The sequence below is a fragment of the Pteronotus mesoamericanus genome, unplaced genomic scaffold, assembly GCF_021234165.1.
Source record: "Pteronotus mesoamericanus isolate MK-2021 breed Mesoamerican mustached bat unplaced genomic scaffold, CSHL_Meso_final contig_20, whole genome shotgun sequence".
In the NCBI taxonomy this organism is placed as follows: Eukaryota; Metazoa; Chordata; class Mammalia; order Chiroptera; family Mormoopidae; genus Pteronotus; species Pteronotus mesoamericanus.
The window spans coordinates 69423807-69438649 of NW_026555085.1; positions in this window are offsets into that span (position 1 = coordinate 69423807).

Sequence of the window (14843 nt, forward strand, 5' to 3'; positions counted from 1 at the left end):
TGCAGCCCCGGGTCGAGCCAGAGCGCGAGCTCCCCGCACCCCTGTCCCAGCCCGCAGCTCTCCCAGGGGAGCTGGGATGTGCATCTGGAGCCTCTGACGCACGTACAGTCGGCTCGCGGTCCCCGCCCCCGGCCGGCGACCCGGGACCAGGGCGTCCGGACTCTAAGCACCGATTCCCTCTGCAGGCTGGGCCCAGGGAGCGGCCTGCCTCTGCTTGAAAAGTCTCAGCAGAGACTCACCATCTCTTGAGATAATTCTTTGCAGCTCATTTCAAAGGCATGTATTTCTTTGTATCGAATAGAAACGTGTTTCCATCAGGCTTTCACCCTTTGTTTCCACTTCTTGGTGTACGAAGAATAAATCTAAACTCAAGTGCAGGACACTGCAAATGTTTACCAATTGTATGGACAGTCAACAAACTTCTGATTTTGAAATATTTTCCTTACCACCCCCGCCCCCCTGTTGTCTCTTTTCTAGGCAACACAACCTCAGCTATTCCAACTGCTTTTCTCCACCTTTTCATTTGTTAATAAGACCACAAACTCTCCAAACTTTCTTCAAAATGAGCCTATCTTTTGCCTTCCACCATCTTCCCTCTTCAAAGAACAGGGAGTATCTATCAGCTGGTCTCCAGTGTCTAAATGGGAACAGGGACTCAGAAAAAGGGCTTGTAGGAAAACTGTCTCTGCTGAAGGAATTTACTTACTTTACTTACTCCTGTTCCAGGGATGACAGACCCCAGCCAGGTGGGAGTGCTCTGGGGACCCAGACCAGGCCCAGCCTGCCCTTCTCTTGTTCCCTTGTCTCTGAGATTCCTTCTACACCTAGACATTGCCTTATTCTTTCACTTGAATCTCCAGATATGCATTCCTGCGCCCGCGCCCCCCACCCCCAACTACACTGTCAGGCTATTGAAGGCAAGATCTCTGTACCTCTAAGTGTCTTTCACAAAATGATGTTTAATGAGAGAAGACAAAGCCATACCCTGTAAAGAAATGTGCATTTAGAGGAGTCATTGCAGAAAAAACAGGGACTTTGTCTTCCTACCAAGATTTAAACTCCTGATTTGTGACTTGAGTTGCACAGTCATGAGCAAATCATTTGAGTCATCAGTCTTGGTCTCATTTGTAAAACAAGGATTTCTATCTCTCAAGTTCAATGCAATGACTACAAAAAATCTTACTATGTGCCAGCTACTTCTCAGAGCTGTACAGAACAGTGAACAATGCCAAGTGGAGATTAGTAGAGGAGGAAAAAAAAATAAACTGGATTAAGAAAACCTAAGCAGGGGCAGGGTGGAAGCTAGTTAGAAAGGCTGGTTAGGAGGAATACCCCTCTGAAATGTTCCTGATACGAAACAGCCCTTCAAAAAACGTTATAGTTTCTTTCCTTTCACATTTTGTTTGTTTAAGTACTCCCAAAACACAAGGGCATTTTAATTTGTGAAATCTTTTGTAGGGAATTGTAGGAGACTAAGCTCCCTGACTCTAAGGATTCCCTGGGATGTAGCTGAAAAATTGGCATTTAGTAAATAGTTAATTTGCTAAATAAACTGATACATGAATGTAAGTCATCAATAGTAAAATAAAATAGACTTTCTCTGGGCTAGTTTCTGAAAAGACTGAAACACTTGAGGATGTGCAGCACAATGACCGGAGTGAATGCCTGCCTGACAAAGAATGCTGCCATGCGTACTATTTGATTGTTTCAGGAATGTGCTCCTTAACAATTCTCCCTTTATTAAAATGTGTAATTTTTTCTTTTAATATTTTATTTTTCTTCATGTCACTGAAAAAAAAATATCCATACAGCTAGAAGAAAACATCTCTGCAAAACAGCCAATCATTAATAATTCACCAAGGCATATTAAACTAGCTAAATAAATTTATTTCCCTGGAGAGATCCAAATGTCAGGCATCTACACGTGATTTTCTTTCTCACGTTTCTCCAGCATTGGAGAAGTACAGGCAAGAGAATAAGGGCTTAAGTCATGAGAGAAAGGACGATTTACATTCTAGTCCCTATTCCTGGTGGGATTAAAATATCACTATTTGGCAGTGATCTACTTTTAAAAATTAGTTACAGCTGCATGAGAGATGTTTTCTTTAGTTCTAGAACTGGAACAAATTCAAAAGAGACTAGAATCAACTTCTAATAGAAGGAAAAACTAATTGTATTACATTATCCCTCCCCCCTCCCCCCCCATTTCCTCTTCCTCCTCCTCCTCCTCCTTCTCCCACCAAGGTAGCTCGTTTATGCCTTGAGTGTCTCCTATGTGCTGGGCACTCTTCTAGGCTCTGAGGCTATAGCAGGTAAGCACACAAAAATCTTTGCCCCTAACAAAGTTTATTAATCCACAGTGTTTTCAGTTTAACTATTCCGTACTCTATTGTTTTTCAATCCTATAGTTCATCTGATTTGTATATAGTATTTTCAGTTTTGTTCCTTCAAGGCTTGTTTTCGATTAGTTTGGCTTATGTTTCCATTTCTTATAGTTAATTAGTTACTTCTTAAGATATACTATTATAACTAGGAATACATTCTAAATAAAGTCATGTAGATAGAGTGGAAAGTGTGGATCACTTAGAAATCATTGCTATTTTTTATTATTAAAAAAGTGCTGTGTGCTTGACTCTCAGCTAAGGCAGGAAAGGCAAAGGCTGCTGCAGAGCTGCCCCTGAGAGACTCCGGTCTGGCTGGGAGATTCCCTCACCAGGAAACGCCTTGCTCCCAGGGGAGTGGCTGGGAGCTGCTCTAAGTAACTTGTCCAAACCCTACCAAGTCTCTCTGTAGGGGAAGTTCTAAAGGGACCGTTCACCTGCAGACCCAGCTCACAGTGGTCCCCAGTGCTTGTGGCAACCTTATCAGTGGGTGGTCTAGGCGAGGGCCAGTTGCTGACTGGTACTAAGTATGGGCTTAGGACACCAGAAAAGCTCCATATGAGATCTCAAAAACCATTAATGAGTTCCCACATACATATCTTCAAGTTATTTCTCTTAATTCCCATTTTCATTGCTGTAGTTAAGTCTTTTATTCTCTTTCGGCCATTGCATTATAATGACCTTCAAAGTATATCCCCACCCCTGGTTAATTCTTTCTCCAATCCTTTCTCTGCCTAGCCTTCAAAGATAGTTTTCTAAAACATGAATGTAATCATGTAAAACTTTCGTGGCGCCACTCTTTTTCCTATTCCTTCTCTAACGTTGCACACCACATCCCTGTTCACAGACTACAAAACCACCTCTGGAAAAAATCTTAATGAGGCAGGGAAAACTCTTTCCAAGTCTCCTATTTTGGTATTTTGAACAGTCTGATTGAAATTTTATGCCCTTGTCATAGCCTTAGACCAGTGATTTTCAGTGATGTGCCATGAAAATTTTTAAAACATGCAAGTAATATGTGACTATTTAGTCAGAGGCACTGACCACTTTTCAATAGATTGAGATATAAAAGGAATAACAAGAGCTAATATAACAATAGCCATCTGGTATGAATGAATCAAAATTATACCTATTTTTGGTCAGGTTGGCAAAAAATATATTTTTTGGTGTGCCACAGAATTTTAGTAATTAGTTTATGTGTGTCATGAGAGGAAAAAGGTTGAAAATCACTGCCCTGGACATTTAAAATGTCACTAACCACAGGTAGGTAGGTCGGTCACACTGAATTTCTCTGTGTTAATAAAGATGCACAACAGCTATCAACTAACATCACAGTTTAGTTCTGGCTTGGATGGCTGGGTAAGCCCTGTATGTGTGACCAGTGCTTATCAGGGCACCGCGGAGTTCTGACTGGTTGGGTTACTTGCTGTCCCATTGTTTTAAACATTAGTCTAAGAAATACATATAGAAGAAAACAGGTTAGATTAACTCTTCCCTGCACTGTTCAAAGCCTTTTATGTTTTCCATACTACAAAGCTTTTATTTGTTCTAGAAATAGCAAATGTGGAATGCATGCATATTTATGAAGTACTGTTTATGCAAGCTGCCCTCAGTCTAGTAAAGGGGCATCAGCAATGGCTGCCAGTGATCGATTTCAAACTCCAGAGTTCCTGGTAACCATATTGTATGACAAAGTTAGCTTTTGTGGTCCCAAGAACTAGTAAATCTGCTCCAGACTTTCTACCCCTGAGGCAAAATAACGACTTTGCTTGGTTCAAATCTGCATGCTTCAGTAGAATTTTATGATGACTGACTAGTACTTCTCCAGCTCCCAGGCCCACGCCACCCTTCACATACGCAGACGCAGACGCAGACACATACACACATGCATAGGGAAGGGTCTTGCAAAATTAATCACACCCATTATAAATGTACAATATAATACTTTATCTCTATGGTTACAAATCAAGAAGGCTGTTCTTTCATAAGCATGATGTGAATGATGCCACCCCAAATTCCCTTAAGACGGTTACTTCTTGTCCTGCATGGGTTTGTACAATTCTTCTTCAGATTCTCTCAGCTGCTTGTCTCTCTCTTGGTTTATAAGCTCATATTTTCTCAGAAATAGTAATTGGCCTATTTCAATGTTTCTCCTGCTCAGAAATAAAAAAACCAAAAAAACAAAAATACTACCCAAGTTATTAAAAGAATTTCCTCTTCTGTTTCAGACCTTTTTATTTGGGGGTTGCTCATACTGATTTCTAATTTTCAGTGCTGAGTGCTCAGGCAAAGCTGAGATTAGTTACAAAGTTACAAAGCTGAGATTAAATTTTTTTTATTTTTTTTGCACATTTCCCCATTCCCTATTACCTCACCATTTACAAATAAAAACTTAATATTATTTATGATAATGATAATGAAGATATACAAGAGAATTTGTTAAATACAATTAGCAGCACACTATTACCACAACTCACCTAAATTATCAGAGCACTCCAACAAGTGGTCTGGTTTGGGTTAAAAACCAAAATCTAGGGGAATTTTTCAAGGTTGAACTGGATAGCCTAAGAGACAAAGTATGAAAGAGGTGAAAAATCATTAATTTCTTCATTCTTTCATTCAACCAGAAAGAATAGATTAAATATGTACTACTACATATCCAAGAGTTATCCCTACTAGGCTATCCAAAAATTAAGCATTAAAAATCTGTAAAACAACTGTTTCCTTGAATGTATACTCAATTTTTGTCTTATGTGTATTGTGACTAAATACAAACTCTGAAACAAAAGAATTTATGACATTGACATGATGACATGTATTATTCAGTAATAAAGTTCTGTTAAGCTCATGCAAAAAAAGATTAAATGGATGGAGATGTACGTACCTAAGTGTTAATTAGTCTTTGCTTCTGTTACTACCATTATATTCTGAGTTCGAAGTGCTTCGTAGCTTCCTCTAGTAGTCATCTAAAATCTGGACAGCTAGCTCATGAAAAACTAGGCTGTTCTAAGAGGCCATTAAAGAAGTGCTTGCAGCCCTTGGTAGTTGTGTAAGTGCTTTATGAACAATTAAATTGTGAGGTCACGCTTATGTATACTATCTTAATTGCCTTTACAGAATAAATTTGGTTACACATGAATGAAAAATATCCTGCCTCATGGAGTAATTGGCTATAATTAAGCATAAGATGAATCTCGATCACAGTGCACAAAAATGCACAAAAAAATGCCCAAAGAAAAATAATATGAAATTTTAGAGAAAAATTAAAATGTGAATCATATAATAGTATACAAAAAGAGAAATGTTAAACTCAGTAACAGGTCCCAAAATACAGACTTTATAGCTACTATTCTAACTGTAGACTATTGGGATACTTGAGGAAGCCCAATAAATAATACTTCTATTTCCTGCCAATTTTAAACCAATTGAGAAATAAAGAAGTTTGCTGACAGAAGGCTAACGTTTTAACTGTATTATTTATAAAATTGATTGGAGGGTATGGCATCTACAAGGCAAGTGGATTTCTTAATACAGAAACCTGTAATTAGATAGACTGATTCATCAAACCCTAGGCCACCTGGGCTTGCTGAAGCCTCAGTCGTACACCACGTTCAGCCCTGTGAGGTAAATATTCTGAACTTCCTTAAAATTACACTTGCTTCCCTCTCTGAGCTCAGTTCTATTTTAAGATGAAAACCCGCTAAAAGAAGGGTGTGGTCAGTTTCTTCTCCATCACCTCCTCACTTTATGCTTCTCTTGATGCTCTGACTGGCTCCGACCCCTTGCTTTTTCCAATTTTCCTCTAGGGATTCTTCAAATTTGGAAACAAGAAATGCTGGGAGAAGAGGAAAAGCAGAAGAAAGGTCTTGCTGAAGAGAATTTTTGGTGATCTGAGGTTGGCACTCTCTGTCTTTGATGGGTGTTACCAGCTGACTTTTTTTCTAAGTAAGAAGGTGCTCTGCGGAGGTTCCTGGGAGATGCCTTGCTGCACCTCCCCCCACGAGTGGAGTTAGAGCTTGCTCTGATACATCTCTTCTTCATTGCCCTAGCCACGACCATTTGCATTTAAATTCCACAGTCATGGGTTCAACTCCAGGGTGCACGTGTCAAGTTCTCCAAGCGGTTCTTTCAAAATTTCTTTGAAGTGAGAGAAAAGAATCTCTTCTCCATCCCTCTCTCTTGCCCCCTCCAACATTCAGTTGCCTTATGAATACTTAAGATGTTTCAGTTTCTTTCCTTCCCACCTTTATATCTCCTTGTAATCATTGGCTGTGACCTACAGAACACTGTTTATGAGAAGATAGAATAGTGGATTTTGCCCCTGAATTTAATGAGGAAACTTTTAACATTTCACCATGAAGCCTAATATTGGTGCTGTGGTCTGAATGTTTATATCCTCATTTCCTGCGCCCCCTTCCAATTTTCTGTGTTGACATCCCTAAAGGCCAAAATGGTGGTATGATGAGGTGGGTCCTTTGGGAGGTCATTAGGTCACGAGCATGAAGCCCTTGGGGATGGGATTAGTACTTTTATTGAAAATGACCAAAAGAACTCCCCTGTCTCTTCTGCTGTGTGAGGTTACAGTAAAAAGAGGGCCATTTAGGAAGAGGGATTTTAGCAGATATGGACTCTGCCAGCAACTTGATCTTGGATTTCCCAGGCTCCAAAACTATGAGAAATAAATGTTTGCTGTTTATAAGTCATCTAGTTTAGGGTTTTTTTTGTTTGTTTGTTTGTTTTTTTGTTATAGCAGCCGGAATGGGCTAAGACAATGGCTTGAAAGTTGGGGTGGAATATTAGTTTTCTAAGGTTACCATCACAAATTATCACAATCAGAGTGCCTAAAAAACAATACCAATTTGCTCTTTCAGTTCTGGAGGCTAGAAGTTCAAAATCAAGGTGCTTGCAGGGCCATGCTTCATCCAAAGACTATAAGGAAGAATGCTTCCTTTCCTCTTCCAGCTTCTGGCGGTTTCTAGCATTTCTTGGTGTTCTTGGTTATAAATGTATCATTCCAATTTCTGCCTCTATCTTTACATCACCTTCTCCCCTGCATTTATCTCTGTTTCCAAATTTCCTTCTTATAAGTACCTCAGTAATACTGGATTTGGGGCACCCCTTAACCCAGCATGACTATATCTTAACCAGATTACATCTGCAAGGATCTCATTTTCAAATATGGTCACATTCATAGGTTCCAGAAAATGTGAATTTGGAGTTGGGGAGGTACTATTCAACCCAATATAAGTAGATAGATTTGATCAGATAAAGAATGTTTCTCGTATTCTTAATTTGCAAGAATATTTTTAAAAGAATAAAAGAGTATAACTTATTAAAAGAGATTCTATACTTTTTTTCAGATAAAATGACATTATTACATTAGCAAACTGGCCCTTTGGATTAAAAGCTGCTTGTTAAGTTGTATTATTTTTGATATACTGATGAATTTCAATTAGCCAATAGATTTCTTAGAAGGACACTCATTCTTTTTTTACTTATTTTTTAAATTTTTTAATTTTATAGTTTTACATCATCATTTATCCCCTGTCTACCTGCCTCCACCTCCGCCCACCCACCCTCCCCACTGTTAGTCACCAGGGAACTATCATTCTTAACCAGAAGTTTGCTAGTCATAGAACTGTAAGATAGGAAAAAAAAATTCTTTGCTTCTAAGAATTTATCTTTGAATTTTTATTTATTAATTTTCTTATGTTTGGTAAAGTAGTAAAATATATATTTTAGTTTCATGACTATATTTGTCAGTATTGGACAAAATGGAAGCATCAATATTAGTGTTTAACATGAAATTGTTCTACAAGTATTCCACAAGGGTCTTTGTTCCAGTCATACAAGTGTAGGAGAAATTAGGTTTACAGTTATGATAGAAATACATAATACAATAATTAATAAATGATAATACTTTCACATGAAGCTGTAAACCTACTTTTGCCCATGCCGGCATTGTCTGTAAGTAAAAAGTAAAAATGCAACTGCCCACCAGGTGGCAGTAATAGTTCAAATTGTTCTACAAACACCCGGACAGAATATGGGCACTTAATTAAATTCTAGGAATATGAAGAGGAGAAGTTCTGTCCTTGCCCTCAATTAACTCACAGTCTGTATTCTGAATCTCAAATACATGTACTTTTTGTCTTTTCTTTTTTTGGAGTTAAAAATTCTAAGTATAGACTATTCCCAAATGTCAGAAGAAAGTGTGAGCCTACCATTTTGCTAGAACTATCAATTAGTTATGTGATGTGCCTGGAATCAAATTATGAGCTTAGTGTCATACCCCCACCCCCTCAAAAGTAAATCTAATAGGTAATCTGTAATAACCTTTCCACTAAAAATAGATGTGGTTTCAGGCATTGCATTCTTTCAAGTTTTTTTTTTCCCTCTCAGCCTCCAGACAATTGAAGCTGGCATTTATTTATTAGAAAACAATTGTGCTTTATGGCATCCAGTTCACATTTATTACATTTACTTGATAGTGTATACTTTCTCCCTAACTAGCAGTAATAGAGTTGCAAGTTGATGAGAACACAGTACTCATCATCTGTAAGTTTCAATATACTCCATTAGGTTATTAGGTTACTTAAATAGATATTGCTAAAATAACATTAAAGGTAACATAAAATTATCCCATATTCATATATTCAGAGCACAAATATTTTCTATTTCTCTGTAGAATCTTTATCCATATTTATAGAATTCTAATTAGAGTACCCATAATATTTTAAAAATTTTACTTATGATTTCATAAGCAACATCTATTGTGCAGCCTAATCTTTAAATTTCTCTTTTTAAGCAATGTCATATTAGATTGTTATAAAGATAGGTTATATTTTATTTTATTTTTATGGTGGACACAGATTATTTCTAATTTTATCTTTATCAGTATCATTCTGTTTTAGAGTATTCTTTATCACTTATTTTTCTATTTTTATTTATAAAACACAATTTTCACTGAGATAAAAAATCAGCAAATGGACTGGTTAGGAAGTTATTATTTATTTAATTCTTTATACTGAAATAAAATACGCTCATTGTTATGAAAATTCAAACAACAATGAAACATAGAAAGTGAGTCTACTCAATCATGCACTCTTGAGGGGATGCTAGTATTAGTATTGTCAGTTAGATGCTTTTTTCCTCTATATATGCAAAAATTATACTATTCTGCTGTTGGTTTCTATCATTTACAATGAATGGCAGGCTCTTTTAATATCCATTTATATAAACATCTCACTTTTTCAAATAATTGAACAATCTTTTATCTAACAAATGTTCCAGTATATAGTGAATTCTTTATAGATGTTTAAGGTGTTTAAAATTTTAACTTTTAAAAATTATTATAAAGATTGTTACAAAGAATATCCTGTAAAAAAAAAAAAGATATATGAGTAGTTGAGATTTTATTCCTGAACTTTAAATTCTTAGCAGAGGAATTGCTAAATCAGAGACTATTTCTTTGATTGTGGGCCCCCAAAAGTTGTTCTGTAAATTTAACAAATTTTCAAGGTCTAAGACTACCGTATCTGTTTTTTTCCATATCTGGTTTTGATTGATTTACTGGAAAAACAGGTTTATGATTTTAATCTGATTGTTTGACATGGATGTCTGTAAGATTATTAAATTAAAAAAAATTTAAACATCTTCATATACAACTCTGGAAATCTCTTCTTCTTCTGATTTTCAGTGTACACAAATTTGTATGGTGTAGTAATAGGTAAGGGTGTCTGAACTCATAACATCTTGGCTACCAAATAGCTGTTTGACTTCAGGCAAAACATGTAATCTTACTGTTCCTTAATTTCCTCCTTAGTAATAGTTACCAGCCTCACAAGATTGTTGTGAAAACAAATAATAACAGTGATGAGGATAGTAATAATATTTTGAATAGTGATTTATAGCTTTCAAAGCACTTTACTGTGCATTATCTCTTTGGATCATTATGAGAACCTTATGCAGTAGACAGGGCAAGTATTTTTATCATCATTTCTTCACATAAGAAAACTAAAGTACAGTTAAGACTTGGTAACAATATCAAGAAATATTTTTGAGATGTTCAAGTTACTACCTAGAGGTAATAGTAGCAAGCACAAGGACACACTTACATAGTGTTCCTGGCAAGGAGCTTCAGTGGAATAGTGTATGCATAAGGCATTTCTTCTTCCAACACTTTTAAGGACCCCATTCTCTCTGCTTTTCCCACCCAAACTCTTTGTGTATGGTTATAGAGAAAAATTTAAGTACCAGAAGATAGAAATGTGTGTGATTTACAAATGTATACACTATGTGAATACCGAGAATTACTGAACATAGCTTTTATATAGCAATTCCTCTCACCCACGCCCAGTGAAAATAGGATAGTTAAGTTTTCTTGTCTTCATAACCACTGGAAGTTGTGCATCTAACTAGTAACTTATATTTTCTCAGCTTCCAATAGACCCTCGTTGCAAGCAGTGACTTAAGTCCTTGCTAAACTCATTCTGGATGAGTTGTACACCTGATTCTTAGAGTTAGCCCTAGCACACTATACACACTGTCTTGGAAGAGAGCAATAAAAGAACTCCTATGTGTTTAGCAAAGTGATTTGTTATTTTTTCTCTGAACCTGGAGGGTCAATTACATTATACATATTTTTAGGAAGGGAGGTAAAGATACCTGAAAAAGAAAAGTCCTGACATTAGCAGAACCATGAGCTAAAGTTCCAAAACTGGGCTTATACTTTTTAAAAAACCTATTGACCCAATAAATTCTTTTACTTTTTATGTTTTCTATGGACTGAAAGCAAGAAATATTAAATCTAAAGCTTCATTATGATAGAATGATTATATAATTAATAATTTATTATTATATTATTATACTTTATATAAATTATAATATTTTTCTCTAGCTTGGATTATGTCAATAATAAATAACTTTTGGAGTATTATATTTCCCATGGAATCAAATTTACAGTACAATGCATATTTCTCAGTTAGTGATTAAACACATTTAGTAATTTAACTACATTATTTAGCTCCCTTCCCAGAAAAGAGAAACTTGTGAGCAGGTATCTGACACAGCTTTATTAGGGACACAGATAGGAAATAAGCAAACAAAAATATCAAAGGTAAATGCTTTATAAAAGGATATGTTTAGAGAATGTCCAGCCTGTTCTTTTAATAGACTATAAGAAATAGTTATTGAAAGCCTACTCATTGCCAGGAATTCTGAGTGCCACCATAGGTCAGATAGTACCACTGTTCAGAAGTTCACGCATTAATCTAGTTAAAACTATGGAATTTTAGATTTGAAAGGAAAATTTGAGATAAATTTATTTCATTCCTTTTCATTTTACAGATGGGAAAATATAGCCAGTGGTGTGAAGTAAAAATGTTTTAATCACGACCTTTCATTTCAAACAATAGAAATCTGAGAAAAATATGCTGAAGGAAAAAAATGTGTTGGCTCTCATAGTCAATAGTTTAAGGATAGTTCAGTTTTAAGCACAGCTGAACAAAGATGCTCAAATCACTCTCTTCCTCTCCTTTTTCTTCCCCTTCCCTTCCCCTCTCCTCCCCACTTTCCTCTCCTGCCTCCTTTCCTTTCCTTGGTTCTACTTTACTTTTCATTTTGAACTCATTTTCTTCTGCTTCAAACGGGTGTCCTCATGTAACAAGAAAGATGATGACTGGAACCTTACCATTCACAAGTTAAAATCTGGGAGAGTGTTTCTGTCTCCCTCCAAGGACAGAAAGGAATCAGATGGACTCTTTGGCTCAGTCAGAGGGAGCCAAAGACCAGAAAACAAGCCTCTTACACTGTGACTTTTTCAACATTACTGTGGGGCGTGCCTGTTGAGGGCTGGCGTGTCCACTCCTTTTGTTTGCCATGAGTGCTCAGTACTGAATTTAGTACAAGAGCAGCCACTATTCCAAGACTTTATTTCAGTTATCTGCCTTGTTTCACTATATATTTATTTTATAATATTTATTTTGAGATTTTTATTAAATATATATTTTAAATAAAATTCACTTCAGATTTTTTATATATTTAATTTATTGATTTTTTTTTGTTATAGTTGCCCCAACTTTTCCCCTTTGGATCCTTACACTCACACCCCCACTCCCTCAGGCAATCGCCACACCTTTGTTCATGTCTGTGGGTCACGCATGTAAGTTCTTTGGCTACTCCATTTCCTGTACTGGACTTTACATCCCCATGGCGATTCTGTAACTACCTGTTTGTACGTCCTAATCCCCTCACAGCTTCACCCATTCCCCCACACACCTCCCCCTATCTGTCACCCGTCAAAATGCTCTCTGTATCCATGATTCTGTCTCTGTTTTTGTTTGTTTAGTTTGTTTTTTTAGATTCAATTGTTGAGATATGCATGTATTTATTGCTGCTTTATTGTTCATAGTTTTAATCTTTTTCTCCTATAAGTCCATTAACATTTCATATAACAATGGCTTGGTGACGATGAGCTACATTATTATTATTTTTTTTTGTCTGGGAAGCTCTTTATCTGCCCTTTGATTCTAAATGGTAGCTTTGCTGGGTTGAGCAATCTTGGCCATAGGTCTCTGCTTTTCATGTCTTTGAATATTTCTTGCCAATCCCTTCTAGCCTGCAAAGTCTCTTTTGTTTAGTTCTTTTTCTGAAGTTTTGATCTGTTCTTTCATTGGGGCCGTATTTCTTTGTCTCCTCATTTTTAGCAGCCTTCCTGTGTTTGTTTCTATGTATCAGGTAGAGCTACTATAGCTTCCTGTCTTGGTAGCATGGCCTAATGTAGTAGGTGTCCTATAGGGTCATGTGGAAGAGCTTTCCCTATCACCCAAGCTGGGTAATTGAGGTGCATCCTTCATGTGGGCTGAGTATACCCTCCTCGTGTAGTTGAGACTTGATTGCTGTTGGCAGGTCAATGGGAGGGATTTACCCAGGCCCGTCAGCCGCAAGGGCATACTTCTTTTCTTTTAATGTCACAATCCCTTCCATCTTTAATTGTTCATATGTTTAGTCTCTATCTTTATTTTTCTACTTTAAATATTTTGTTTAATTTTCTACAATAGTTGACATACAATATTACATTAGTTCCAGATGTATGACCCAGTGACTAGACATCCTTTTTTTAACCCTAGTTTTGAGTTAATTTTTTGTCCCTCTAACTTGGCATGTGTCTTATTTTGCTGACAGTGGCAATGAGGTCCTGTATGAAATTTTGGGTTAAAGATAGCTCAAGAGCAATGAACGCTCAATTATTAGAGGAAAAGGTTGTAAAGAAATCACTAAATTTCTCTGCTGACCAACATATCAAGAATATTTATGAGAATATTAAACTTACCCTTTCAACATGTTTTTAAGTACCCATTTGGGAGGTGGGCTTCTGAATTTTTTATTTTTATTTTTTCAGTTCTCATACTAGGGCATTTGTTTTATTGCTTTTAGAGAGAGGGCGCGGGCGCGAGAGAGGAGCATCAACGTGGGAGAGAAACATCCATCAGCTGCCTTCCTATACGTGCCCTGACTGGGGATCCAACTGGAAGCCTGGTTATGTACCCTGACCAGGAATTGAATCCATGACCTGTTGGTCTATGGGACCTTGCTCCAACTAGCTGAGCCACACCTGCCAGGACATGAGGGTGGACTTTCTAAAACCCAGAGTAAACAGATAACAATTACTCTTGGAACTTGTTCTGACATCCTTGCAACTTGGGCTGAGTGGCTTCTGATCTCATTCTGCCAAAAAGGCTGTGGTACAATGTGCATTATTCCCCAACCCCTGCATTTGAACAATATTCTTGTATGTGTGTTTCTGCAAGCAGGATAATGGGATAACTACATGAATCAGTCTGTCATAGAACTGTAAGTGCTTCCCTGTACCCCTAGATCAGTTTGTCTAAAGCAATTGGAAAGTTTCTGTCTGAATAATGATTTGGACTTGATTAAGACAACCTATAAGGAACTGACTGGTAATACAATCGAGGATTATTGGTTGGTTATACAATTGGGGTCCTTTTTTGTACATTCTTTTTTGCTTAGTTTTATTTTCTTATTTCTTTAAAATATTTAGATATTGTTTTTATAATAAAAAAGAGGAAACTCTTTATTCCAAAAAGAGTAAGTAAATCATTTAACTTAAATCATCTCTTGATTTTAAAAGCCTCAAAAGTTAACCTGAAAAATTAAAAGTACAGTGGTCATTTTCTTAGATGTGTGATTTACATGATGGCATGGATGTCATTTTTGCTTCATGGAATTCAGAACTTAATTTCTTACGTTGAGTAGCATTTTTTTCTTTTGGAATAATTGTTGAGAGCTATGTAATTATATTAAAACTCACAACTCTTATGAAACAATATTCCTTTTATTGTTCTATTGACACAGCACTGCTGGGATTTCTGTTTTGTGTGATCACATTCAAGAATCTGGAAGCTGTACTGCAGCTTTGCTCTCATGTCAATAGGAGAAACT